Source organism: Macrobrachium nipponense, chromosome 7 (assembly GCF_015104395.2).
Source record: "Macrobrachium nipponense isolate FS-2020 chromosome 7, ASM1510439v2, whole genome shotgun sequence".
In the NCBI taxonomy this organism is placed as follows: domain Eukaryota; kingdom Metazoa; phylum Arthropoda; class Malacostraca; order Decapoda; family Palaemonidae; genus Macrobrachium; species Macrobrachium nipponense.
In genome coordinates, this window is record NC_061109.1 from 9,770,857 (window position 1) to 9,781,796 (window position 10,940).

Sequence of the window (10,940 nt, forward strand, 5' to 3'; positions counted from 1 at the left end):
ATAAGACTGCGACTGCTGTTTTGCTCTCCTCTAGACACTGTTTAGGCGAAATGACTGAATGGTGGCAACACTCACGCACATATGTAAAAAAAAGAATGAGAGAGAAAAAATATATTTCCAATTCGGTTCCTATAATTTCAGCCTTGACAGATGTCTTTTAGGCCTACTGAAGCGATATCCGTTTCTTATACATCAGCGTAGAGGCTCATCAAAGGCCTTTGGTATAGGCCTAAACCTAGGCCTTACCTCCTCCAGTTAATCATCTGCATTCAAAGGGTGGTACGTTCCAACATTGTAACTCTCTCTCTTTCTCTCCTTAGGACTCCCATACCTCCTGAGTGGCGGCCGAAAGGAGCAGTTAAAAAAGCCGAAACAGGTTCTCAAGGTTAGGTCTAGCCTTCAAGCAGCAACGGGTAAGTTAAAGCGTTTCTTTTCCAACGATTACGAGTAAAGTTCTGGACAGCAACAACTTGCTCATTAATAATGCTTTAATTTTTTTTTTTCTTATTGACCTTTTTTTCTCCTCATGTGAGCTCAGCCCATATGCAGTGACCATCAGGTTTCTCTGAGAGATTTGTGATTAGATAATTACCGCCATTATACATTCACAGACGTTCATGAGCACACACATAGCTTCACATCTATCTAGCTTTCTTCCTGTATAAATTCATATATATATATATATATATATATATATATATATATATATATATATATATATATATAATAGATGTAGATGCATCGCGGGAAGAAAATGAAGCCCAGTGTACGAAAATCCTGACTGGTTTCTCCTTCAGATGGTTAAAGGACATCTTAAAAAAGAATCCCCTTGAAGGTTGTCTTGAAAAACTGAAGGCGAAACCAGTCAGGATTTCTACGCGGTGCCTCGTTTTTTCCTTATGGGAAATCTGCACATGCACGCACACACCCAAATATAAATATACAAATATACTGGATACACCAGTGCCGTTCAAAATCCCATCTGTAATGGATCCTACGGCAGGAAGGAGGGGACGCCATCTTACCACCCCTGTTGCTAGTACTACTCATCTTAGTTACGATTATTGTTATGACTAACAATAATTTCATCGTTAATGCTACGATTACTTGTACAATTATAATTTTTATGAAATGTCCACCATCATCGCCATCATTGGAATATCGGTAGAAACGTGGCTAATAGTAATTATGATAAAAATTGACGGGATATATTAGTGAATATGTCCAATATATGACATCATTCGAGTAATTCTCTAAAAGCATGATAAACTTCGATTTCCTTTGAAATATATTAATAATAGTACAAGTACAGGTTATGCAATTTGTTCTGAGTATTACAAGATGGATGTTAGAGAGAGAGAGAGAGGAGAGAGAGAGAGAGAGAGAGAGAGAGAGAGAGGCGTTAAACCATGGACCTATGGTTGCTTCATGTGCATGTTTAGTGCTTGCGTGTGTGTGTGCATGTTAGTGTGTGTGTGTATGTGTGTGTGTGAGAGAGAGTTGGTTGGAGGAGCCTGTCGTTTGGAGAGAGAGAGAGAGAGAGAGAGAGAGAGAGAGAGAGAGAGAGAGAGAGAGAGAGAGAGAGAGAGAGAGAGAGAGAGAGAGAAATTGGCTCCAGCACTGAGAGACGAACATGGCTGCCAGACAGAAGGCGCATTGCTAGTCTCATCTTCAATTTTGAATGTTAATGGCCTCGTCTGACCACGCGAGTGCTAAAATCGGCACTGTCGGGCGCGTATGCGCTTCCCCTAGCAGCGTACACATTTGCATCCACAGGTCCTCGTTAGAAACATGATGGAAATGTCATGAAAATAAGTTTTCATAAAGGTCGGAACGATAATGGCTTCTCCCTACGTACGAGTCTGCAGAACTTATAATAGAATATGCAAGGGTGATTATCTCATTCTCCCAACGGTTCCTCCCTGAAATTAGAAACGAGAGAGAGAGAGAGAGAGAGAGAGAGGCGTCATGAGTCTAACACGAGAGAACAGCCTGGTAAATATTGCAATGTAGTCCCATGAACAATTTCTGTTCATGTTCTTTCAATCATAACCTGACGTATACCCGTAGTAGGGCACTGTAGGCATTACTTGAGGTTTTTTGTAGAGTCCCTTGCATTCATTTTACTGTACCGCAGTTCATATTCTCTCTTCCATCTTGCTCTCGGAAAGCTGTTAATCAGCTCAGTGGTCTGGTTAGACTAAGATATACTTAGCTTTTACAGGCCTACTTGCAGATCCGGTCTACTGGTTGCTAAGTAGACTCTGTCTGATGGTCCAGGAGATGAAACAGGAGCAATCTTTGCCTCATAACACAGCTAGAAGAAACATTACAATTCACCAAAACTTTTCAGGAAACTAGGCACCATTTGACGATGAGAGATTTTGGTCTCGGTCTCTAAAAGACTGGAAAGACATTGCATGAATATTTAGGCACCATGTTTAATGTGCTGTTGCCCAAAGGGGCTTTCTTCAGTGGATGACTTGGCTGGACACCTACCAAGAGCCATAAAAGGTCGCTCAGATCTTATTTAGCAGCAGCTTTTGTGACACCGATAATGACAAGCGATTGAAAAAAAATCATTATGTGAATGGTGCAGGGCACTGTACCCTTCCTCTAATAAAGGCACCAACCTGGAAAAGATTAAAAAAACCTTGACAATACGATGTCTGCATCCGAAGAGTAGGTAGGCAGAGCTCCTACGATAAATGTTAGAAAGAGTGAAAATCAGAAATCATGTGTTGGAAATCAAACGCTAAGACGTAAGTCAAATGAATCATTCGGAGATTTATTCCACGTCAAATAAGTACATAGCACTTCCTCCAAATCAGGTGGGCTTATAGAAAGCAAAAAATTGGTGTCCTTGCCAGGAGGCTCCGTAATGCACAACAAAAAAGAAATTTAGGTGATATGGATCGATCATCAGAGTAATAAAAAGCCTGGTCAATCAAGCTTGATGGCTTATTTGATGGTTCTCTTTCAGATTTTCCTAGATGGTTAACACAGAAGTTGGACATGAGATGGAGGTTCAAAGTATGATTTATCCTTACAGGGATGAACTGGGTCCGGTTGCCCAAAAAACGTGTTAATCAGTAGCACACTAAACATGACAGGAAAGTAAAGGTTGGTCTGTATTTTGTAGATATTAATGGCATCGCATTTTATTTTCACTGTCTTTGTCTTTCTTGCTCATGTTGCAAGCAATACCAGTACAATCAGTGGCATTACTTCCCCTAGAAAATTAATTACTATATAAGGAATCATGGCTTATGATCCCTAGCCGGAATCAGGAAGGAAAGAGATTTCAGTACGAAAAAAGTGCAACTAAAGAGACACTCCTGGGACAATCTCTGTTTTAGTTTTCTGTAAAAGAAAATATTAAGAGATGCTATTTGTCTGTCCGTCCTCAGATCTTAAACGCTGCTGAAGCTAGAGAGCTGCAAATTGGTATGTTGATCATCCACCCTCAAATCATCAAACATACCAAATTGCAGCCCTCTAGCCTCAGTAGTTTTTATTTTATTTAAGGATGAAGTCAGCCCCCATCATGCGCCTGGGGCCGTTATAGGTGCCAACAACACAGCTACCACCGGGTCGTGGCTGAAAGTTTCATGGGCCGTGGCTGAGAGTTTCATATAGCATTATACGCTGCACAGAAAAGGTACTGGCAATCACTGATTCGCAGATGAGTTGGCCTCCAGTACCAAATGCTTTGGAACAAGCCATGATCCGACCTCCAGTCTACTCGGGGCGCATGCCAAAATCTACAGTCAAATAGACCGTTGTTTCACCAACGAAAATTGAAATAAATACGCTATATTTCATCAGAAATAATGGTTCTGTACTGTTAATCATGAACATTATTTATTTTCTACATTTTCATTCTAGTGAATGAATCATAAATATCCTATCCTAAAATTCCTGTATCTTGAACTCAACGTGGAACAACTTTTAAGACCTTTTCGGACTTTTCCACAGACCTTCCCTACCTACGCCCCCACAACAAGAACAGCAAAAAACAAAAAGCAATTTTAACAGGAAACAAGATCAATAACAACAAGAGAGTAGTTTGCGGGCTTACTCCCCGAGTAAGCGAATACAAAACATTAGTCTCATAGGAACTACGTTTCGAAACTGAGTCTCAAGATGGCGCATTCCACGACAATTCAAAGTCGGTTGCAATCCTGGAATAAAGAGCGGCAGATCCAGTGAACCTCCGTTAACGGGCAAATATTTAATGGATAAGAAACCAGCCACAATAATTCAGTCCTGATTTAAACTTCATGATTTAATTTCAAATGAAGAGAAAGGGACACTTTGCTTCGATTACCTTGCACCCAGTGCTTTCGTGTAATTGCTACACATTTTCGAGGTATCATGAACAGAGCAAGAGAATTTTTGTACGTAAGAAAACCTGACACAAGCAAGAAAAGCAAATAACTCAAAACCAAAAACAGATATATATATATATATATATATATATATATATATATATATATATATATATATGTGTGTGTGTGTGTGTGTGTGTGTGTGTGTGTGTGTGTGTGTACAGGTATATGTATTCTTTAGTGCCTGCCAACCAGTTGAAAAACAGTGAACAGATGATCCTATCTGAAATCAGAAGTGATTAGTACTAGGCCACGGGGATCTATACACATAGATATATAAAAAGATATGTAACATGCAAAACAACATCCATCTTTAGACCAGTAACGTCTTAGCTGACGAAGCACAACTCAGGAAAGTTAAGGATATGCTGTTCATTGATCTGTAGACCTGAGGGGGCGGGGGATGAGAAAAAAATGAAGATTGAAAGAAACTTCAAGCAAGAATGTACGAGTTATCTTCACTGAACATTTGACCAACACTAAAATTCAATAGTTTATATTTAGAATGAAAATATACGTCGTTTATCGTCTGAATATGAACAATAAACATCTGAGTAAATGCGCCATGCTTATCTATACAACAAAGCGAAACTGCATGTGTGAGATCAGAAGCAACGATCTCACTTGGTGAAACCCCACAGGATGTTGTAATGAATCCTACTTTCAGTATCAACACGGTTTGCTATGTTACGTTCCAGTTCTTGAAATCAAATCAAATAAAAAGTTGATGATGATGCGAAGGACAGTAATTCAATAGCAAAACAGAAAATCCGTCTCTTCCCAGAACTCATGGTTGCTGGCGATGAGGTCAGCCTTTTGGGTACAACTGGTAGTAGTCGTACTAACTAGGCTTAGTAACTCCCGCGAGAAACTGGGAAGGAACGTAGAGAGAGAGAGAGAGAGAGAGAGAGAGAGAGAGAGAGAGAGAGAGAGAGAGAAGTAGCATTCAAGATATTTCATCTGCAAATGAATATTTGAGGTTAAAGGTAGGTTAGATGCATCTGCCTAGGGATATACTACTGCGCCATCAGCGCCCAAAATGATTAGAGGCTTACGTTTCGTCTTGAATTATGTAAAAATACTTCGAGCGCCTCAAAACGTGTTTTTAGGTAACCAGTCGAATTCACTTTCTCCAATCTTGTCCCTGACCGAGAGAAGGTGTCAATTCCAGCGGAGACCTTGAAACTCGAGTCTTCCCTAGTCCTAACATCTCCATGCCCCCTCGCCCCCACCCACACCAACCCAACACGCCACCGACCGACTCCTGCCTGGGTTGTCCGTTAAATTCTCACTTGGGATAACTGCCAGCGCTGGAGTCAGGCGGCAATTTCCGATGGATGACGTCCACCGCCGTGCCAGGAAAAGATGCAATTAAAAATGGGTAGCTGACATCTCACCCCGGCGGCCTTCACCCACAATGGCTGCTGCTGCCATGGGGCTCCCGCCAACACCAGACGAGGGTGCCCTCCGCCCCCTCCCCCCCCAAGACGCCCTGAGCCCCATCACCAGCACAGCGGTAGTTCCGCTTTAACCGATTTTGTTTTTCTTCCGTATTTTTCTATGATTCTGTGATTTGGGCCGGTTGAATCATGCAACTGGAACCCTTGAAACAGCCGATCGTCAGTGTCCAGCTCGTGCGAGCAAGCAATAGGCCTAGAATATTTTAAAAAAAGGTGGGTGGGTAGGACGCTGTAATGGCCTCAGGAAAGGACGGCAACTCATCACCAACACAACTGAAGGATTGCCTCCTTTTGGAGGATTTTAACTCGTTTTGTTTACTCTTCGCGGATCTCTAAGGCGACTGATTTCATGCGGATGCCAAAATCTCAATTGCTAGGTAACTAGTACTACAGTAATTCTGCGGTTATATGTATGCAAAGATATGGTAGGCATAATCGATTAAAACTACACACACACAAGATAATATAATATATATATATATATATATATATATATATATATATATATATATATATATATAATATATAGAATGTAAGAGTTTACATCGACATTTACAAATGACAAGTACTGACCTCCGTGCAGTAGTACTATATGGTACTAGTGCAAAATACATCTAAGAAGCAGTATTTAATATTAGTTTTCATATTACAAATATATAAACTCTAATAATTAGCTTGAGACATATTTACTGTTGCTATCCTATGATTTTACTAGTTTTTTTTCAGTCGCTTTCTGTCGTTAAGAGATTTCCATTGGCTTCGTTTTGCTAAATTCTCGATGTCCAATAACTTTCTCGACGTGAAGACGGATGCCTATGAAGGCACAAAAACGAGCTTGCGCAAGATTGATTGATTGATTGGTTATGGATGCTAAAACTGGCGTTACAGCACCTACGGTTTTTGGCGCAGTAATAAATTAAAAACGGTAACTAAATAAATGATAATAAAATAATAGACTGATTATAGCTACTAAATCTGGGTCACAGCAACTAGGTTATTGACGCCGTAATAAAATCAAGGAAAGTGTGTGTGTGTGTGTGTGTGTGTGTGTGTAGAGTTCTGGGTGTGCACGTGGATGAGTTTGCACAAACCTTCAGCTCTACGTTTCATTTCCGTACATCGCACTCTCTCTGATGCATCATTTCATTGTAAAACACAAATAAATTCCCAAAAAGTTTATCCCCCACATTATTTTGCTGCAATTCCTAATACAATGATAATTTCTTTGAATATATTACATCGGATTTTCTTGATAGCTGGAATCTTCGTAGGCTCATTCATAATCTGACTCGTTATGGAATTGGAGTTCTAAAGCAACACTGGATCATGGTTGTTGACAATATAGGCCTAGTCTCTCTAAGCTCCATCCTCCTCTTTGGTGAGTTTTAATTTACAAACGAAAAGCGTTAAGTTTTCGAAGATGGATCAGGTGCATTCACGAAAGGAGACTGATGAATCCTTAACCTAGGCACAAGGCCTGAATGGTTTTTTTTATTAACAAGGTCCAAGAGTCTAAGAGCATTATTTGTGTCTTGTGATGAATAATAAAAAAATTCTGTTTTTTCAAACGTGTGGGCTGAAGGATTCAACGGATGCAGATGAACTCAGATAATTCCCATCGAATTGGCGACTTTCACACACTATCTTTGGTACTGGTAACCTGACGTACAGGTTACAGAGAGGGCCATATTCCCGAACTGTAACCAAGTACCGTGGACTTTCCTTTAAAAAATAAGCGGGACGCCATACCTTAAAAACTAACCATAGATTCTTCTTGAAAATAGTCTCATTATGTTCCCTACATTCGACTGTGAGTAATAGCTGCTTCAAGGAATTCACCCAGTGACTCATTTCCCGCTGCCTTGTCAGAAATTCAATACTGCCGGAGGAATCTCAACCTGACTAGCAAGGCCGCGTCGATACTTATTTCTCTGTTGAATGGGCTGCTCGGGCACTGGTCGCCATTCGTATTGAGCGGAGAAACGGATGACTTGCAGTTTGGACTATTCTCACCTATTGGAAAGAATCTTCCTAGTAAGCGGGAAATAGTACGAAGGCGGAAAATCTTTATCTGAACTTCGATATGATGATGACCCCTTTTACTTCCAGTTTCGAAGCTGAACTATTTCGTCACGAATTCTTGATCACCCTGGACCCCTTGGTTCCCAGCATATTCCAACAAGGACAGGAACACTGCTGTAATTTTGATTAGTTAATATGTTGTTGGTATCTGGCTATAGTAGATTCACATGAGCCGTGCATTTGATGTCTAGGCCAGTCCCCTACGACGCTACTGATTAGCTGTTGAGAAGCCAATCACAGAGCTGGAAACTCTCAGTCTCTCTCGAGAGTTCACATGGGTAGGATCTATGTTCCACCTCTCCTGAGGGATACTTTTGAAAGATGTATGCCTCAGGAGAGATGGAACATAGATCGTACATGTGTGAACTCTCGAGAGAGACTGAGAGTTTCCAACTCTGTGATTGGCTCATCAACAGCCAATCAGGAGCGTCGTAAGGGACGGGCCTATAGACGTCAAATGCACGGTTTATGTGAATCTACTATAGCCCACAAAGCAGGAAAAAAAAAGGAGGAAAACGATGGTATAAAGTTGTTTATAAAACCGAGAATAATAAAAAATAGATATATACTGATAAAATCTTAAATGGGTAACTACAGAAAAATATTAACATAAAAACACTTAGATTATTTGTAAAATGTACAAGATAAAATTTTTGTTAAATTCTAGTAAATTTAAGTCAACTTTGATAAAATTCTGCATGTAATACTGGTGAAATAGTAAAATATCGTATATTTTCTCTAATAAAAAAAAAGTTAATGGCTTTTTAAAAAAGGCTTCCTCCGCGTGAATATGAGAATTATAGTATAATATTACCACAGGGGTCACTAGGATTTTACAGGTGGGGCATGGCCAAAAAAAAAAAAAAAAAAAAAAAAAAGGTTGGGAAAAAAAAAAAAAAAAAAAAAAAACGTTTCGGAACACTGCCCTAGATGAGAAAATCACTCCTATTTTATTAAACGTAGGTACACAATCAATCCATACATATGTAGCTACATGAAATTTGTTAGCTTGGCTGTTAAAAGCGTACAGGCTATAAATTTTTTTACGTTTTTGTCACTAAACATTAGATTTACAAATGAAGACGGCAGACAGACAGACGCTCATGGGAACAATGAAACAAAAGCGGAAAATTATCCTTGACTGTTGAACCGGAATGATGTGGAATGAGCTGGTTTTTACAGACGGATGTTCCTCAGGGTTTTTCTTTTCATTGCCTCCAAACCACAGGGCGAATGGAAAGGTATGTACATAGCTACGCTCTTTAGCAAACTTCCTGACGTATTATTATTGTACTCGCGACTCAGCGAGGCTGATTTTGTTCCATTTCTTTGCGAAGGTCAGCAGTGACAGTCGGTGTTGACGTTTTGAGGAATTCCGTCTACTATAAGTGTGGCTTTCTAGTGACATCTGGGAACCCTCCGTGGATATTCTGACAATTGCCTCGGCGCTGAGGAATAAAATTCTTCACTTTGCCTTTTTATGTTTTATTATGAAAATAAGGTTATAAAAGATATCCTGCTTATTTATACAATTGAATTTTATTGAAATCCTTCATTTTTCTTCGTCAAAAATAATTTATGCTAAGCTAGTGCCGCGTAGTTTTTTTCAAGTCATGGAAAATAATTCGATATCGGAAAATACGCATTCTAACCGGTAAATGTTCTGCATTCTAACCATTAAATCATAAATAACGTGAAAAAAAATCAGGACTGCTCATGGTAACACTGCTAAAGGCCAATGTTGTGAAGAAAAAACGGCATCGCTGCTTGAATTAGTCAGTGTCTGTTAGGACGCTGATTTTGCTACGGAGACGTTTCGTTCTGCAGGAAACGCTGGCTGGAGTTTTTGCTAGACGCAACGAACGAAAGTCGAGATGTTTAGACTAAAGATGTTTTCGTTGAGAATTTCTCACTGGACATTCTCAGTCCTTAGCTTTGGAAAAGTAACACTGTCACTCTGCTAGCAAAATCAGAACTGCTGATTACCAGGAGTTCCACATAGTGTTTCTATTTATTTAAAAAAAATTTATTTATTGACATAAACAAGAGAATGGTAATAATTTTTTTTAAGGATTATTGATAATAATCTGTAGTTAATTTCTCATATTTTTTATGACTAAAAAAGTGACAAGCCAGAGAGAGAGAGAGAGAGAGAGAGAGAGAGAGAGAGCTTGGTAGATATTCATATAATTTCAAAATGGCCTAGTTTTCTGGAACTCGGCACTGCTGTGCCCCCTACATTTTGAATCCCCTACCTATCCCGGCCATTCCTAGGGTGGACAAACAGGTTTGCAGAATGAGGGGGATGTCATCCATATCCTACCATTCTCATACCTACCCTGTTACCACCCAGGGCGGACAAACATGTTTGCAGTAGGAGGGGTGATGTCATCCACCATTCTCTTACCTACCTCGCTCCCACCTGGGTTGGACGAAAAGGTTTGCAGAAGGAGGGGGATATCATCTATATCCTTCCATTCTCCTACCTACCCCGCTCCTACCCAGGGTGGACAAACAGGTTTGCATGGGTAGGGTGGCTATGTCATGTCTCCCCTACTGTTACTCAGGGGAGGACAGGCAAGATCCACTCGGATTTTATTATTATTATTATTATTATTATTATTATTTATTATTATTATTATATAAATAAGATTGTTGCAACAGTAACTGCTTCCTGCTCACTCACCCGTAACAAACTTCACTTGGTGAAATTCTGTGAATTTCTTTTAGCTTACTCGGGGAGTAAGCCTACAAACCACTGTATTTGCTGTTCTTGTTGTTGTTCTTGTTGGGGTTGGGGCGGGGGGGGGGGGGGGGGGGACGGTTTTCGGAAAGCCCCTTGGAAAAGCCTAAAAATGTCTGAAAAAAGGGTTAAAGATACAGGATTTTAGGATAGGATAATTATGACTTATTGATTAGACTGAAAATGTAAAAATATAACATATTTCAATTTCTGTTGGTGAAACAACGCTCTATTTGACCGTAGATTTTAGCACGCGCCACTAGT